This window comes from Zootoca vivipara, chromosome 3 (assembly GCF_965207765.1).
Source record: "Zootoca vivipara chromosome 3, rZooViv2.hap1.1, whole genome shotgun sequence".
NCBI classification, from domain to species: Eukaryota; Metazoa; Chordata; class Lepidosauria; order Squamata; family Lacertidae; genus Zootoca; species Zootoca vivipara.
This window is the reverse complement of record NC_142586.1, coordinates 102,959,927-102,979,051: the sequence shown is the minus strand read 5'-3', so window position 1 is coordinate 102,979,051 and position 19,125 is coordinate 102,959,927. Positions and strand designations below refer to the sequence as shown.

The following is a 19,125-nucleotide window of genomic DNA, read 5'->3' as shown; positions in this document are numbered from 1 at the left end:
TTCCTTCCTTCCTTCCTTCCTTCCTTCCTTCCTTCCTTCCTCTCATTGATTGAATTTGTATACCACCCTATACCTGGAGGTTTCAGGGTAGTTCACAGAAAAGGTCACAACGTATATAATCAGAATAAAAACAACCCAATATCAACCCCCCCCCAGTAAAGAGCCACGCTTTAAAAGGGCATAGGATGTCAAACAGATCAACTTCAAACGCCTTGTTGAAACGGAATGTTTTTGCCTGGTGCCTAAAGGTGCACAATGAAGGTGCCAGGCGAACTTCCCTAGGGAGAGCATTCCACAGACGAGGAGCCACTGCTAAGAAGGCCCGTTCTCTTGTTACCACCCTCTGGACATCTCGAGGAAGAGGCACACGAATAAGGGCCTCAGAAGATGATATCAGGGTCCGGGTAGGTTCATATGGAAAGAGGCGGTCCTGTGCATACCTGGCATCCAGCATAACATACCTGGCATCCAGCACCCTTGTTTACCTGAGCCCAAGCCAGAGATCAAAACCTATAAATGGACCTTTAAATGGACCTAACATTTCAGGAGTATTTATTATTATTAGGCAATTTAGGTAATTTATCAGTTAACAAAAGTATCATTCTAGGATTCTGATCTTAAACCAACTAGGCAGCATTTGAAAAAGACACAGCTGAGCCTGACCAGGGACGCTGTACATTTTACACATTGCTACAAAAATGAAGTGAGATTTCAGGTTTTGCCAAAATTCACCGACAAAAGGTTTCTGGCTTGTTGTGCACTGGGAATTTCTCCGCGGGGGCCGGAGGACCCGAGAGGCACCAAATGAGTCAATGTGATTTCTGCGGCAAATCAGATGGTAACTTTTTCATTCTTTCTTAATCTACTTTCAGGGCAAGCTACTGCCAGGGGTTGGGGATGCTGAGAGACAAACAACTTCACAAAATTGAGCACATGTGATAGCTGCAATTTTACAGAAATGCAGGAGAGAGAATCGGTGGCAGTTAGTAAAATGAGGGCATATTAAGTCTGGAGCACATTTCATGCGACTGTTTTAAGTCAAAAGTTCCCATTTCTCTTCTATTTTTGAAGCATTGTCTCAGGTCAGGGCCCTCCAGTTTTTTGTGAGTGCATTCTGCAACATGTTATTGACAAAGTAATAATGCATTAGGGGTGGAATTATACTGGATATTCTGCACACCAGTGGAATAGTATGGGGGGGCTGGGGGAGCAGTGGCCCCGGGTGCATTTTTTTGAGGGGGTGTGACATCATTGGAGTCTGAATTGGCCCAACGCCGCCAGCCGCAGCTCCACTCCTGGGTCAAGCCTGAAATTCTGCTGCACAATCAACCAGGCAAAATTCATAATATAGTTGATTTTTTGAGTGAAAAATCTAACCAACAAATGGTACAGTCCAAGGATTGGATTGTGACTTAAACTGCTGTAATCCTAACTACCCTTACCTGGGAATAAGCTCCACTGAATCCAGTAGAATTTATTTCTGAGAAGACATGGTTAGGACCTTCTTGTTAGCCATACAAGATTCATGACCCATAAACTTTAAGTCACACAGATTTCAGAGGGTCTGCTTATTGTTTTGTTTGTTTGTTTGTTTGAACTTATATTTAAGTAATGCTCCTCTTCCATAATGTTAGGACAACTTTCTCTGCTGAAAGCCCATTTTTTAAATTTCGAAAGGTGCCAATTATACAATTATATACCAGTTTAACAAAAACAGCCAGCCCTTATCACTTGTGGATCTTTCCTGGCACCTAGCTCTTGCCTGCAACCTTTTCCTTGGGTAGTGCTTCAAGAACTTTCAAGTGGTAAAAGCTTTTGATGCTTCCCACAGCTGTAGTTTCAAGCCTGATGCAATGGCTCATCGGTTTTTACTGTTTGGGTAAGGGAAGGAACAGTGCCATGTTTTGCTTTCCTACAGAAGCTATAAATGAACGGACCAGTAGGTTACAGAGTGCCTAACCTCACTACTTGGCTTTTTGTCACATTGCGTAACTCAGAGTTCCCACCACCTGTGGATTAACTTTGAAGATTTCTTTTTAAAAAAACTAAAAAAAACTGAGTTGATTCAGGCAAGGATGGGGAGGAGGAACCCGGCCTTCTCAGTCAACCCCAGCAATATAATAAATCCCAGGTCCCATTAACATAGCAAGTTGGTGATTCTTGGCGTGACTAATTCAAATTCCTGAAGCCCCCAAAGCAGGGTTTAAATATTCAATAACAGCATTACTGAGATCATAAGAACTGGATCATGTCAAAGGCCCATGTAGGGCAACATCCTGTTCTCACAGTGACCAACCAGAGGCCTTTGGGCATAGGCACCAACTCTAGGGGTACCTTGGGACACACACCCCCAATAATTTTCTTCTGGGGGCACAATCCCCTCAACATTTTCTCCCCCACCCACCTGCCTTCCTCGGTCTGCTGCCTCCCCTCAGCTCTCTGGGGGATGTCAGTGCAATGCCAGATATCAAGGCAATAAGCAACTATTTTACTTTTAAAAGACAACTGAAGACAGCCCTGTTTAGGGAAGTTTTTAATGTTTGATGCTGTACTGTTTTTAATATTCGGTTGGAAGCCGCCCAGAGTGGCTGGGGAAACCCAGCCAGATGGGCGGGGTATAAATAATAAATTATTATTATATTATTATAGTGCCCTCTGTTTCCGGCTTGTCTCCAGGAGGAACAAGGAGGAATGTCTGCCCCCCGTCCGGCTACCCATCTCTCCTTCCTGTGCTTCCTCTCTCTGTGAAGCTTGGCATGGAGCAGCTCAGCTCCATGTGTAGCTTGGCATGGACTGGCGAGCCAGCGGAGGTGGCGCCTTCCTGTGGCAGGGACAGCGGCCCCTTCTGGGATAACTCCCAAACTACCACGGTGGCAGCCCGAGCACCAATGAGCACTCCTGGCCAGTGGGCTTTGGGCGTAGGAGAGGCAGGGGCCTGGATGGCGAGAGGCATGTGACAGAATGCCTGCAGTCACTGTGCCTTCTTGAGGGCATGCCAGACTAGTCCCCAGCTCAGAGGGAGCATGATGTGCCGCCCCCCCCCCCCAATTTTTTTGTTCAGGTTGGTGCCACAGCCTGTGGGAAACCCACAAGAACAGTACAACAGTGCTCTCCCGGCTTGTGATTCCCAAAAACTGGATTTTCAGAGGCATACAGCCTCCAACACAGCCATTGTGACTAGTAGACTTCAATAGCCTTGTCCTCCATTAATACATCTAATCCTCTTTTAAAGCCACCCAAGTTGGGGGCCATTACTACATCTTGTGGTCCATCTACAAATGCTAAACTGGTGCCATTACTCAAGACAGCATCATACAAAATGCAAATGTGGGTGGTGTCGGATCCCTCTAGGATAGTGTTTCCCAAACTTGGGTCTCCACCTGTTTTTGGACTACAATTCCCATCATCCCTAGTTAGCAGGACCAGTGGTCAGGGATAATGGGAATTGTAGTACAAAAGCGGCTGGAGGCCCAATTCTGGGAAACTCTGCTTTAGGTAGTCGCACAAGCATTTACTCATACAATCCAGGTCTCCTCCGCTTTTGTCATTTATTTTCATTCCAGCAGCAACTCTTTATCCGCAACCTGAAATGGAAAATCCAGGGAAAGTTTGGCTGTCGTTCCCCCCCCCCAAAAAAACCTGGTCTATATTCCTGACTTCTTGCTGTCAAAGGGCACGTTCGTTGGCCTCAACTGATTTATGAGAACGTTGCTGCAAGATAAATCAAGAAGTAGTATACAAAAGACCATTCATAGACCTATTCAAGTACTGCACAGAAAGAGATGTTTTCAGTGACCTAGCTTCAATGTTAAAATGCTCATTGTCCCCCATATAGGGAAGTGAGATCCACTCTCAATATAAAGCAGGGCCAACTGTCCAACACAGAGGTAGCCAATGTGAGTGCTCTCCAGATTCTGCCAGACTACAGCTTCCATTATCCCCAACCAACAACATTTCTGCTGGTTGAGCCTGCTGGTAGTTGGAGGAAACAAACATTTGGAGGGCACCATGATGGCTACCCCACCCACTCTCATGGACAAGGAGGGCGACAACAGGAAAATCTTATAGTAACACATTCACTCAAAGACTTCCTGATGTCTTACAGGAATCTGTGTGGAATTTCCTGCTCCACGGTGAAGCCTACGCAGCTGAAATGACAACTACAGCCAGCCACCTGACCTTTTGAATCTCCAGAGGCTTAGGCCAATTCCAGACGACCTGTTTGTCCAGCGTTCATCCTCATTTGTTTGCACAAACTTTGCGCTGAGTTTAGATAATGCCAGCTATTTATCAGTTTGTTTTCAGGGCAGATTCTAGGCCATTATATCAAGCAATTGTTATCTCACACTGTCCCGTCACTTTCCTTACTGTAAAAAGTCAATGGGTTTGTTGTACAAGAGCTCTGTTCAGCTTCAATTGCACAGCCTAAATTTGCAAGTATGTGATTGAATCCTGATTCCTGCCCCAAAACAGCGACAGCCAGTGTGGTGTAGTGGTTAAGAGTGGTAGACTCGTAATCTGGGGAACCGGGTTCGCATCTCCACTCCTCCACATGCAGCTGCTGGGTGACCTTGGGCTAGTCACACTTCTCTGAAGTCTCTCAGCCCCACTCACCTCACAGAGTGTTTGTTGTGGGAGAGGAAGGGAAAGGAGAATGTTAGCTGCTTTGAGACTCCTTCGGGTAGTGATAAAGTGGGATATCAAATCCAAACTCCTCCTCCTCCTCTTCTTCTTCTTCTTCTTCTTCTTCTTCTTCTTCTTCTTCTTCTTCTTCTTCTTCTTCTTCTTCTTCTTCTTCTTCTTCTTCTTCTTCTTCTTCCCCATATACTTAAAGTTGCCAACTCCTGACCTAAAGGAGACCCACATTCATTTAAACCCTATGCTATTATTTCTAAAATAAGAGAGTAATCGCTACTCAGTCTCCAACCTGGAGAAAGTGCACACTATTTCACATGATCATGTCACCATGGGCTCCCTTGGAAGAAGGATGGGATATAAATTTAACAAATACAATTTAACATATGAATTAAAACACGTGCATGACTGTGTTTTATTGGGCTGTTTTAGGATGGCTAAGGAAAGGAAACCATTGCATATTTAACTTAAGGAATTGACTGCGACAAGATGTGATGAATGGCGACTAGCTTAATGACTTTGTTCTACTGCTGCTATAAAACAAAACACTTCAATCTCATTCCTGGTAGCCAGTGAGCTCAACTACAAAATTTCAGATGGAACCGAGTTTTTTCTCAGCAGCCAAAAAGCGGAGATCATTAACTCATTACGATGATTTTGACCTATAACAGCTGCCGCATTTCTCTTCAAGATAAATAACCCACCATGAAGCAGAGGTGTATGCTAAAAAAAACAACAAAAAAACTCACACACATACACACACAAAACCCTTTTCTCTTGGCTTCTAAACTCTTCGCACTTGAAGTAGCAAAATTTATTTGAGTCTGCTGCAATTTAGGCTGTTGGCAGAATTGAAAATCATGAAAGAGCAGGACGTTTCTATGAAGACCTTAAAATAAGAATGCTTGAGATTTCAAAAGATGTTTATTTTGATGCACCAAAGCTTCACTTTGCCTACATTTCCATGACTCACCCAATTTCACACCATTTATTTTCTTATTCTCTCACTCGCACCATTTATATTCTGCACCTTCAGTATCCAAAACTAAAGCAGAACAGCAGTAGAAACCGACAAGAAAGAATGGCAACAGCAGTCTCAACATTAAAAAGTAAATCCAAAGTTTCTAAAAGTTCTCTAAAAGCCTGTGATTTCTCTAAAATCTTTCCATACATGGGTAGCAGGTGAACCTCCCCAACATAAGGAGCCACCACTGCAAAGGCTCTGAATCCAACCATCCCATCATGTATGAAATGTACAGTCATACCTCGGGTTACAGACGCTTTAGGTTGCATGTTTTCAGGTTGCGTACCGCACCAAACCCAGAAGTACCGGAACGGGTTACTTCCAGGTTTCGGCGCTCACACAGGCGCAGAACAGCTAAATCGCGCTTTATCTAAACAGCTAAATCTACGCTAAATCGTGCGTAGACACGGCTCTGCGGGTTGCGAATGTGCCTCCTCCACGGATCACGTTCGCAACCCAAGCGTCCACTGTACACAGAAAGAACTGTGTAGGTCAGAGAGAGAGAGAGAGAGAGATAACCAGAGAAATGTATACTTTGAGCCAGAACATTTGATGCTGCATTGCCACAATGAAGATAAACAGATACGAGCCTGTCAGAAACTTGGATTGGAGGTCCTCATATAAATAAATATTTGGTGCTTTTTTAAAAAAGAAAGAAAGAAAGAAAGAAAGAAAGAAAGAAAGAAAGAAAGAAAGAAAGAAAGAAAGAAAGAAAGAGAATTATTAAATGATCACAAATGCTACCATCATTATCACTGATCTATATACCACTTTTCCACAGTAAGCCACACTCAAGGCGGCTCACAACAGGAAAAAATACATAATTCACAAGTTACACAACATAACAATTATTTAATTATTAAGTAAATGAAAGCACCTCCTTCGTTAAATTAAACAGCCCCTTTAAAATGAATAATTGAAGGTCTAACAACAGAATGCAAAACAGCAAAAACAACACAGCATCAAAATTAAATCTTGGCTCAAACAGAAGCCCTTAATTCCTGCCCCACTTTGAAGGTCTCTAGGTGTTCTGAGCAGCCTGTTTTTCTGGACTCGTGGGTAAGATGGTCTCTAGTACCTTAAGCAGCAGCTTTTGTAGCAGAAATCACTGGAGACCAGGCCCTTCCAGGCCAGATGGGAAAAGGCCAACAAAGCAGGGAGGGCGTCCTGCAGGACCCACAGTCAAGATGGCCACCAAGTGTTACGTATAATTTCATCTACCTGTAGAGATGGAGCATGCCCAGTTAACAACTAGATAGTCTTATGCTGATTCCTAACAAATGCACTAAAATAAACGTGCCCCCCCCCAAGCTAAAGTAGGTCAGTAAGTGTATCTAAAGGAAAAATTAACACCAGAATCCTGATAATTTTCATGAGCACTTAAAAGTATCACAATCGGATGTGGAAATATGGAGAACTGAGTTTAAGACTGGCTAGAAGAGGGGGAGACCAGGGTCAGATGCAGGCGAGAATGGTTTTCCTCAGGGTGTGAGATTGAGGAAGATGGAAGCTCTTCCAGGTAGGAGCTGGAAAGATTAAAATATCTGTATGTGGACTGAAGATTGAGATAAAATGGTGATAGAGGGAGATATATTTATTTCTATATAATTTTGTATTTTATTAGGATCATTATTGTTCTTTTAATTTATTTCTCTTTCTTGTTTCCTTTCTTTTTTTAGTTTTATTATTCTCCAAAAGAAAATCATAAATAAGAAAAAAAAAGTTTGCACTATGAAAGTGTTCACTTTGGCCAACTTGGAACAAATCCCCCCTCTTTTTTATTATTGTTGTAACGTAACAACCATTACTAAGACCCCAAAGGTGCAGTAGCAGAGTATTACGTCATACCATATGCAAAGCAATAGGGACGCGGGTGGCGCTGTGGTCTAAACCACAGAGCCTTGGGCTTGCCAATCAGAAGGTCGGCGGTTCAAATCCCTGCAATGTGGTGAGCTCCTGTTGTTCAGTCCCAGCTCCTAGCCAACCGAGCAGTTCGAAAGCACATCAAAGTGCAAGTAGATAGATAGGTACCGCTGCGGCGGGATGGTAAACGGCGTTTCCATGCGCTGCTCTGGTTCGCCAGAAGTGGCTTAGTCATGCTGGCCACATGACCCGGAAGCTATACGCCGGCTCCCTCGGACAGTAAAGTGAGATGAGCGCTGCAACCCCAGAGTCGTCTGCGACTGGACCTAATGGTCAGGGGTCCCTTTACCTTTATATCATCAATGATTAGAGAAATAAATAGCAACATTGAGCAGAATAATAAACTCTTCAGGTAATATTTATTCCTGGGGCCAAACAATCCCTTTATTTATTTATTTATTTATTTATTTATTTATTTATTTATTGTTGTACATAACAAATAAACAGATCTAAAAAACAAGGGAACGCTTCAAGTGATCTTGAAGTGGCAGAATCACTTTAGGACACACACAAAAATGCTAGAGTTTTCTCTACCCTATTTTAAGAAGCTGCTGGTGATAGAATGGAACCCAGTTATCTTATACATTTGGTTGTTTCACTTTCCAATTCATTTCAATAGGGGTAATTCAGACCACTGATAGTGGAACTGAATCACAATCTTTTTTTTTTCTTTTTAAAAAAAGAATCATAAAATATACCGGTAAGGGGAATGTACAACAATATATATATACAAAAATATACTGGTATATATAGGAAAACATTAAAAACTACATTAAATGTTAAGAGTAGCCTAATCATAAAAAGCAATCATTAAAACTACTGGCTATGTCATGGTTCAGTATGAAATGGTTCAGGATTATTTAAAAAAAGAATATTTTCTGGGTTACAGGCAGGATCAGCCCAATATCCCATGGGAATTCAGCCCACCCCAAAGCTAGTGAACCAGTTCACATAATTAAATTCCTGGTGGCTGTATCCTGTGTAGGAATGCTTGAAGAATTCGTTTGTTAAAGTTAAAAAAAAATCTATTTATACTGCAAGCTTGAACAAAGTAGGAAATGGACTAACAGGTATTTTAACAGTTAGTCAGGTTGAGATCAGGCTTACAACTTCGGTGTAATAACAAAGCAGAAAGCCACCCAGAATTTCCATAACATAGCAGAACACTGAGAATCCCTAACATGCTCTGGGCAACCACCTGCATCTCTTGCAATGATCAATAAAATCAGTCCATTTTTGCCTGAACAAATCCTGAAAATGCTTGGTAATTTTTTCAAGCAGTTGCTGACACCCACAGCAACTCCAAGAGCCCAGTATAGGACTGTTAAACACACCCACTGCTAGTCTTATTGCTGCACCTTGTAGGATCCGAAGGAGTTTAATTAAACTGAAAGTTAGCTTCAGCAAGCCAGATGGCAAAGTGAAAAGACATGCCGAACAAAGGATAATAAAAGCACACATTGCGATGTTAATGTGCTGTGCTTAATTATATTCCTTAGTGTTATAACAATGTTGAAAACATTTTGTCTGCCGTCGTGCAACTGAGTGGCGAAGTGAAAATTCAGCTGACAAAATGTTTACTCAACTTTCTCACCGTGCAATTTAGATGAGGATGACAATTTGACAAGCCGAGCATATTCAGGTGCAGGTGAAACAATTAAATGCAGCGCCATAATAATAATAATAATAATAATAATAATAATAATAATAATAATAATAATAATAATTTATTATTTATACCCCGCCCATCTGGCCGGGTTCCCCCAGCCACTCTGGGCGGCTTCCAAAAAAACAGAAATTCTAAAATACAGAAATCCATCAAACATTAAAAGCTTCCCTAAACAGGGCTGCCTTGAGATGCCTTCTAAAGGTCTGGTAATTGTTCTCTTTGACCTCTAGTGGGAGGGCATTCCACAGGGTGGGTGCCACTACCGAGAAGGCCCTCTGCCTGGTTCCCTGTAACTTGGCTTCTCGTAATGAGGGAACCGCCAGAAGGCCCTCGGAGCTGGACCTCAGTGTCCGGGCAGAACGATGGGGGTGGAGACGCTCCTTCAGGTATACCGGACCGAGGCTTTTTGTTGTTGTTGTTGCTGCTGCTGCTGCTGCTAAAGTCCTTTTAGTTACAAGCAGTTGCAAGTCAGCCAGCAACTCATTATCTCCTGGGCAATCTGACTGTAATGGAAAGGGCTCCCTCCGGAAGAAGACGGCTGTTATGTACTGAGCTGAATCCTAGAACAATAGGATTCAGAATCAGCAGGAGCTACCCAATCCAACTCCAGGTGGAAGTGAATCCGCAACCTGATTGGCCTGCTGGAGCAGCAATCAGGCGGCTGGCAGAAGTGAGTCTGCTACCTGATTGGCCTGTAGGAGCAGCCAATCAGGCTGCAGGCAGAAGTCAATCCACAATATAATTGGCCCACAGGTGTAGCCCTGAAGTAGCCAATCACGCAAGGCCCATTGTGTAAATAATGTATATAAGCAGATGGTTTTGGGGAAAGAGCTATTCTTTTTCTACTCTTCTCCTTGATGACTATGAGCTGAATAAAGAGCATGAAATTCACTCTCGACTCCGAGTATATTTCAACGGCGTTGCCTGATCTCAGCATAAATATCAGAGGTTGTGAAATATACGAGCTCCCTCCCTGTGAAATCCTAAATAGTAGATATTTTCTGAAATGATGTGGACAAGATCAAGTTAGGGGTGCACCCACAGAACCTGTCAGTGAAAGAGACCGACAAACTGTTAAAAAAATATATATTAGTGGGTGTGAAATATTTTTCAAGGCTAGGCCCTGTTTAATAAGGCCAATGCTAAACTGCAATGAACGGCAGTTTTCAAGTCCTCTCCCTTTCTTCAAAACAAGTTTCAACCCCAGAACCTGTTTTCTATATACAGTATGCCCATGTAGCAGGGGCCCAAAGGGCCCCAATTAAGGTAATAATGTAATTCCCTATAAATCCTGGAATATGCTTATATTAGTGAATTATGGTAACCTGTTGCTTTAAAGAAACTGATGATTTAGCAAGAAGCAATCCCTACTGGGATAGAAGGTCAGCTAATACGTAAATCACAAAGAAGCAATTCATAAACTAGAACATAAATTGTTACATCCACACGTAATACAGGTTCCCATACATGCAAACTAACAATATGTAACAGATCACGGTAAGAATCAAAGTTTAGTTAGCAACGCTTATTGCGCATGCGTATTAGATTAGGTAATGACATGCGTATTAAATATGAAATGAGATGATGAATATTAAATATAAAATGATGTAATGATTTATGTGATTGGTTAAATTGAAATCCTTTGTCTGAAATGTTATAAATACCCCGGCCCGACCTTTGGGCAGGGTTGCAGTATTCCGAAAAGATTCGACTGTAACCTTATTGCTTTGCAATAAACATAACGGACTCCTAACTCCTCTTGTCTCTGAGTTTTATTGGGCTAACGCAGAAGATAAGCCATTTTTGGCTTACAACACCCAGGCCGCTTTGAATGCTACAGCAAGCGACCAGAACAGGAAGTTTCCCATTATCACAATTCTCTGCAAAGCCAAAATGTGGGGCTCACACATCCCCCCCCCCCGAGTAGGTACACATATGCAGCCCAATATCTCATCACGGAAGAAACATGTGAGCCCACAGACATCTTCATTCTGCACAATGCAATGCCATGGGCATGCAAGGCATTACATTATAGAGAAACCAAAGTGTGGGGTCCAGCACCCAATCACTGCACTTCTGCCAGTGCCACTCTTGGGCCACTTAAGGAGCAGCCAAGCACATAGCACCCAGAAGTCCTGCCGTGAGCGGAATTTACAGAAGCCTCCCCGGCATTTGTTTGAAATCCCAGATGTCCCGCTTCTGTTGTCTCGCCTTCGCCATGGCCTTACCTTCCAAGTCCCGGACTGCAGAATCTGGGACCGGCAGCCGTGTGACACCGGAAGTTGCGTCTACGTAACTTCCAGTGTCGCTTTGCCCTTCTATGGGCACCAAAAATGGCCGTCGCCGACACTGGAAGTCGCGTCTATGCACTTCCGGACATGCGTAGATGCGACTTTTGAAGCCGGCGGCGGCCATTTTTGGTGCCCATAGAAGGGCAAATCGGAAAGAAAAAAATGGCCGCCGGCAGGAGAAAATAACGGAGAAAAACGGGAGACGGAATGATACGGGGGACCACCGGGAAAAGGTAAGTAAAATCGGGGTTTTCCCGGAGAAAACGGGGTACTTGGCAGCTATGCATGGCAGCTTCTGCCTCCGCTGCGCTTCTGGAAGTGGGAACAGCACATCCAGAAATACACTTCCCGGAAGGGGATGCACCATTTCTGGCAGACGTGGCGAGGAGGCTGCAAGAAGGCTGAGAAGGTGGAGGTCCAGCCGCAGTGGCAGAAGAGAAAAGCTGGCGAATCCAGGTGAGAAAACGTAGGAGGGTATGGAAGCAGTGTCAGGAGTCTCAATACACCCAACTGGACTCACCCCGCCGCCATTTTAATCCCCCCCCAACAGATGCTGTCATTGCTCCAGCAGTGAAAAATAGCCTTGGACCTGTGCTCATCCTCCACCTTACCTGGGAAAATTACAAAATAATGCCGAGGTAGGGGCATGCAGGGACACGATGCAGCTGTTCTGTTGAAGTCAAGCAGTTTTGTCCCTCTAAACTGCTTGTATGGAAGACTCAGAGCGATTTGGGACTCAGAGCGATTTGGGAAAGCATGGGATAAATTTAATAAAAGAAAGCTAATTTGCAAGCCTAAGATTTGAGAAGAGGAACATACAAATTCCCTGATCCAAGGCACTAAAAAGAAAGCTTTTTTCTCGGTGATAGTAAACGGTGAGAAAACTAGTCATTTCATGCATTCATATCTTGTGGCATAGCCCCCAAAGGGCATTTCTGACTGAAGACTGGTAATTTTTTACTTTCAAAACATGATTTCCATTCTCACTTGAGTGTTTCATCTTCCCTCAGTTCTATAAATGAATTTGTACTCTATGGTCTCACGGGTTGTGTTAGTTTTATCAATAACATTGACAAGAGACCTATCTGCTCTTTTACTGGTGAAATGTCTTGTCATAGTAGCTACCATAGATGAACCACAGAAAAATATGTTCACTAAATAGCATTGTGGCTTCTTGTTAATAAGCCCTTAAGTACATGCAGTTGGTAAGTCAATTTCAGGTCAGTTTATGCCATCATTTACCCTTTTATTTTGTTTATTCGTGACATCTGTATGCTGCTTAATTCTTTGCATATCTACGTGGTGTACATAAAAAATAAACCACAGAAAATGGAAAATTTTAATAACCCTTCTCTATACGGAATTTCATTCAGACAGCTCAAGGGTCGGATATCTCCATACCCTCCAAAATTTCTCCAATTAAAATAGGGATGTCCTAAGTAAAAAATGGAACATTCCAGGATCAAATCAGAAACTGGGACGGCTTCTCTAAATCAGGGATGTCCCTGGAAAATAGGGACACTTGGAGGGTCTGTATATGCAGAACTGGGCAGAGGATAGGGATGGCAAAATAGGTCAGGTTTGTTTTTCCTTTTCTCATTTCTCCCAACATAAATTCAGTTCTCCACATTTCTACCACAATTTGTGAATATTTTTTTGGGGGGGGGGAGGGAGGAATCCGCATGAAAATTCATCAGCATTTTAGTGTGAATATCTCCTGATAAATACATTTTTGTATGCCGTTTCAACAAATACACACATTTTTGCTAACAATTTCTCGAAATATTCTTCATAGCCCTTAAAGCATAACTTGGTTACATTTTGAAAAGACGAAACCTCAAAATCCATTAGAAAATGCCTTGAAAACAATAACAAACCTGCAGGGACACCCCCCCCAAATGAATGTATGTATGTATGTATGTATGTATGTATGTATGTATGTATGTATGTATATAAAAACCTTTTACTAAAGTTATTAATTAATTTAGCGTTTTTTTAAAAACAACAACACCCTAATTTTTTTAAATAAAACATATGATACAAAGTATCCCTATATATAGTGTAAACACTGTACTCCATTTATTTGAAAATTAACATTGTCTAATGGTCAGATTTGTACCGTCACTGTTACAAAATATACATGAAAAATTATGCCCCTTTCTTGCTTATTTAAGCCATCAATGATTTAAATCAGTCCACCTGACTTTAAAGTCACACTCCCGTCCCGGCCCCACTCAATTCATTACCATAATTTGACATGATCTGCATTCTGACATATGGGTCATGCCACCACAATACAGTATCTAATTCTCTCCTTACGTGGCATTGTTTCCAAAAAACTACAAAGCACGGCACCATTTATGTTGTAAGGAGGCAAATTCAACTGCTCATTGTCAGCGATAAGCTGATTTTAAAGAGCGTGCTGCTTACTAATTTTAACCCCAAAAAGTCGACACACTAGAGTGACTGTATGTAGGCGACAGCAAAGCACTCCCCCTGCCCCAAAATTAGGTCACTGGGAGTTCACCGACAAAAAGAAGAAGTCTCTTCTCGTGAATCTCAACAATGTAGACCCAGTTTCATTTACCGTAAGCAACATCCACTTGAAAATACACAGAAAGAAATCCCAACAGAGAAAAGGGCACCAAAGCAGTGACTAAGAAGCAAGCTAATCAGCACCTTTCAAATTCTGCTTTCATCTACAATGACACTGTAATTTTTATGCACTCTTTGTCTTCACTTGCGGATGAGGCTATACATTTCTGAAGCTGGGGTTGCAATCATTTCTGGGTCATTTATTTATTGCTACGCTTCTCCCTACAGGTGAGGAACCTGTAGCTCTCCACTTGTCACTGACTACGGCTCGCATCATCCCTGACCATTGGCCATGCTAGAGAGTCCAAACACACCTGGAGAGCCACAGGTTCAACACCCCTACCCTGCAGTTCTTTTCCCTCTTTCCTAGTAGCTTCAGGGCTCCTCCAGGTGTCCTTTCATCATGCATCCATTACGGTTTTTGCTTATACTGTGCAGTAATGGTATTGGGGTGGTTATACGCGACCACGCTTTCAATATGGTTTGCACATGCAAAGGTTTTGCGGCCAACACACTGCTTCGTTTCCAAACAGTACATGTCCCATAATATCCTGCTGAAACCCTGCAGCTGCATATACCACAAATGTTCTGGGGTGGTTTTTTTAAATTCTGCTTTTGCTGCATTATAGCACAAGAGTGCCCCTCCAGATGGCAACAATGAAGGAGCGTCGAGGAAGCACAGCAGATCAACTAATGAGTGGCATAGTGTGTGGATGTCCCTGTATAAATCTACCACTGATACACTATTATTATTAGCTAAATGTTGCAAGATAGAGCTTCACCCAAAAAAGCCCCACCATTTTGGAGGAGCTAACAGACTGCTGGGGACTGTGCCTTATGCCCATTTGTATGAACTGGGAGTATATATATATATATATATATATATATATATATATATATATATATATATAATTGTCCAGGAGCACCTTAAGAGACCAACTAAGTTTGTTCTTGGTATAAGCTTTCATGTGCATGCACACTTCTTCAGATAGCTTATACCAAAGGTGACACTGGACAGTTTTTTTGTTTTTATATATATTTCGACTGCGTCAGACCAACACGGCTACCTACCTGAATCTAGAGCTGGGAGTAGTGATATTAAATTCTCGAGAATAACCTTTTGGAGAATATTCTCGAGAATATTCTCGATTAATGAGGTGTGTACATTTAAAGCAGCTGTGTAGATGATATAGAATTTACAGTTTGTGGAGAATATTTTCTCCGCAGAATATTCTAGCAGTGAATATTCTCACCTCACCTCACTAGTTGGGAGTCTCGACAAAGGCCTAGCCTGTGCTCACGTCTAGCCGATTAATCCAATCCAAAGTGAGCGGCATCATCACAACGACCCTATGAGGTTGGCTAGGTGGACTGGCCCAAGGCCACCTAGCGCCGTGGCTGGTTGGAGATTTGAACCCTGGTCTCTGAGGTCCTAGTCTGACACTCTAACCCATGGGTAGTCAACCTTTTTATACCTACCGCCCACTAACGCATCTTTTTTTATGGTAAAATTTCCTTACCGCCCACCAGTGCTCAATGGAAGGAGAATTCAGCTTGTGCCGTAGAACCCCCTACCACCCACCTAGAGTCCTGAAACGCCCACTAGTGGGCGGTAGGGACCAGGTTGACAACCCCTGCTCTAACCACTGCACCACCCTGGGAGGGGGGGAAATGGTGAGAGGGAAGAGCATAAAATACTGTAGCGGTGGAAGGAGATGGATAGCCCTCTGTATACAATCAGCTCAGATCTCTGGAAAGAGCCAGGTGTGCTTCCCCTGATAGCCTGCTGGGAAGGAAGAGAGAGGGAAAGAGAACAAAGGGGCAGGCAAAAAGAGGGAGAGAAGAGATAGGTACTTTTGGCTCCTGCTCCACCCATCACCTGTACTGCAGCCCTCAACACGCTGACACTAAGGGAATGCAGCTCTCAGAAGATGAAAAGGTTCCCCTCTAAGGCATCCACCTTCTCACATGGATTTGGCTTGGTATGTAGTAGCAGATGGTGCTGTGGTGCTTTCCTGACCTCTTGGCTCTGTGAGAGCCAGTGTGGTGTAGTGGTTAAGAGCGATAGACTTGTAATCTGGGGAACTGGGTTCACGTCTTCGCTCCTCTACATGCAGCTGCTGGGTGACCTTGGGCTAGTCACACTTCTCTGAAGTCTCTCAGACCCACCCACCTCACAGAGTGTTTGTTGTGGGGGAGGAAGGGAAAGGAGAATGTTAGCCGCTTTGAGACTCCTTCGGGTAGTGATAAAGCGGGATATCAAATCCAAACTACTACTACTACTACTACTCCTCTTCTTCTTCTTCTTCTTCTTCTTCTTCTTCTTCTTCTTCTTCTTCTTCTTCTTCTTCTTCTTCTTCTTCTTCTTCTTCTTCTTCTTCTTCTTGGCTGTGGAGTTTCCACTGAGTACTGGGAGGATGGACAAGGTGGCATGAAGGTCAGCGCTGTGCAAACACACCAGCAGAGCCCATACGCATTGCAAGATGCTGCAGAACCGACCTCCTCACCACCTTGCTCCCCCAACTTTCCCTCCTGGTATGCAGCACTGATGCTACTGTCAGGAGGTCAAGTAAGTGTTGCCACCTCACCCCGCTTCTGCTACTGAACAAAACAGATTCAGTTTCCCGCACCTGAAGTCTGGCAGTAGAATTTTGAAATGAAGATTGGTATATGTAAATCTTGTAAATAAGAAAAAAGAAAAGAAAAAGAAAAAAGGGTAGATTCCTTAAGCTTCATTTGCAAAGATTTTCCGCACAGAACCTAACCTTTACTTCATGGCTTTGAAACTTCCTATTTGTCTCTGGATCTAAAGGAGATTAAAAGAGGAATCATTTTTCCATGGTGCTCATGGACACCAGGATACATCAAGACCCGGTCTGTCTTAATTTTTTCCATGAGTTTTTTTGGCCTTTTTTGGAGGGGTGCCTATTTGTGGAGGGTGTGAACTGCTTTATTGGGTGGGAGGCGGGTTCTGTGCTTTATTTGTTTTGGTGTTTGTGTGCATGTTTTGCCTGTTGTTGTGGAGTTCCTGTGAATCATAGTTTTTCTTCTGGGAAATTGGCATTTTGTGGCCAAAATGTGGCCCAGGGCTCATGTAAGACTCCCGTCTCAAGCTTTGCAAAAGTTGGGTTTAATATCTTGTTAAAACCACAGTCCTATTGATAGTTCTGTGCATATTCCGTCTGAAATGGCTAGAGCTTCCACAAACACAGCTGCACAAGGAACGAATACATCTACGTCTGCAAACACATGTTCCCAAAACTCCTGTGTTTATCAAGGTTACACAAAGGTAACCTTGAGATGAGAATTGCAGATGAGAACTGGTGGGTGCGAAGGTTAACTCTTCCCACACCCACCAATTCTTACCCCAAAATGTCACCTTAAAGGCAATTTCCACTTAACTGGGTTTACCTCTGGTCCCAGAGAGCAACAGGAATTAAGTGATATTGCTGGAGGAAACTGTATCATTTGCATCATTCAAAGCATCCTGAGAAATAATTGCTCAGGTCAACGAAGCACATGGCAAGAACTTCCATTTTATAAAGGCAGAATTGGCAGCATTTTAGGAGACACCTGAACACAAATCAGAATGTTGTTGAACTGCTGTTGCAATTGGGGCTGGACTGGCCAATTTAGAATTCCAATAAATAGAATAGAATAGAATAGTAATTTATTCGCCAAGTACTTACATACTTGGAATTTGCTTCGGCTAATTTTACAATGTAAACATACTTTATACAAAATATCTGTTAAATATCTGTGTGAGGATCGGAGTGTGCAGAATACTATTTCAAGCAAAGAGGAGCCACTCAGACTGCGCCTGGAGCTTTTGCCTTCTGTCCCTGCAGTGACTTCAGAACAGGTTGAGGTGGTTGTTGGTGCCTCTGGCGCCGAGTGAATTGCTCTAGTTGATAATGCTTGACTTTGCTATAAAACTGTTTCAGGTCGTTTGCCAATTTTTGACTCTCTGGAGCAGAATAATATGTTCTCTTATATTCAGTAAAAGAAGATGTTCTCTTATATTCAGAAATGTTCTATAAATTCTTCCGAAGAGTAGCCGAGACATGTTTGAGAATTGAGTCCGAATCATAGGTTCGTTTTGCCACTATAATCTCCTTCGTCAGTACGCTCCTAGCTTGGTTGTACAAATTTCTGCCTCCTTTCCTCAAACTCTCCTCTTTAGCATATTGGAGTTCCCTTGAGTTTTCTTGATTAATAAGGTGCAGATCATCCATTTTATTGTCAAGTGTGTGAAGAATTGAGAGGTATATAGTAAAGCCGATCTCATTCCTCACCTTTGTAGCTTAATCAAAGCGCTAGCACTTTTTTGACGTCGTATCCAGATCCTGCAAGTAGCTACAACTCCTTCATCCAAAACATATTTGCAAGCCTACCTACTTGGCGAGGAGGAAAACAAACTGCTAAACCTCCAGAAGACTCAGCGTGGAACTGATAGGCCTGGCTGCTCAAAATGGGGTGTGTGAGTTCATTTCCCCCCTTCAAGTCCCGTTTGGAAACTGGGTGAAAAGTAGGCATTTGGGTGAAGAATTGCGAAGCAGACAAAGGTAGGTAGTTGGCCATCCATTCATATTGGAGAAAACACACACAGTGTCTGTTGCAAGGACAATGTGGGCCTACTAAGCTGCCCTTGACCTAATGCCAGCCACATGGGTTGGAAGCGGTGTTGCCCCTCGAGTCAATGGGCTGGTCAAAATATTGTCTATTGACCAGTGGCGGAAGAAGGGGGTGCGGTTTGCCCCCGGTGTCATCACTGAGGAGGGAGTGACAAAATGAGGTGTTTTTTTTTAAAGGGCTCACGAACTTTTTAGGAGTGATGTGGTGGCTTAAGCGCCTGTAGGTTCCACGCTGCCTGAAATGGAAGCGTGGGACTTGCACCTGCCTACTACCTCTCCCTCAGCCACCCTACAAGCATTGGAGAGACTCACCCCGCCCCCACAGGTGGATTGCCCCGCCCCATGGGCAGATGA

General features: G+C 43.1%; 1 protein-coding gene across 9 annotated transcripts in view; it reads right to left on the bottom strand.

Annotated features, from left to right (window-relative positions):
- The window catches only part of LOC132591836 (uncharacterized), a 264,084-nt gene that overhangs the window by 182,678 nt on the left and 62,281 nt on the right, over positions 1-19,125 (bottom strand). The gene's annotated exons all lie outside the window — the stretch shown is intronic.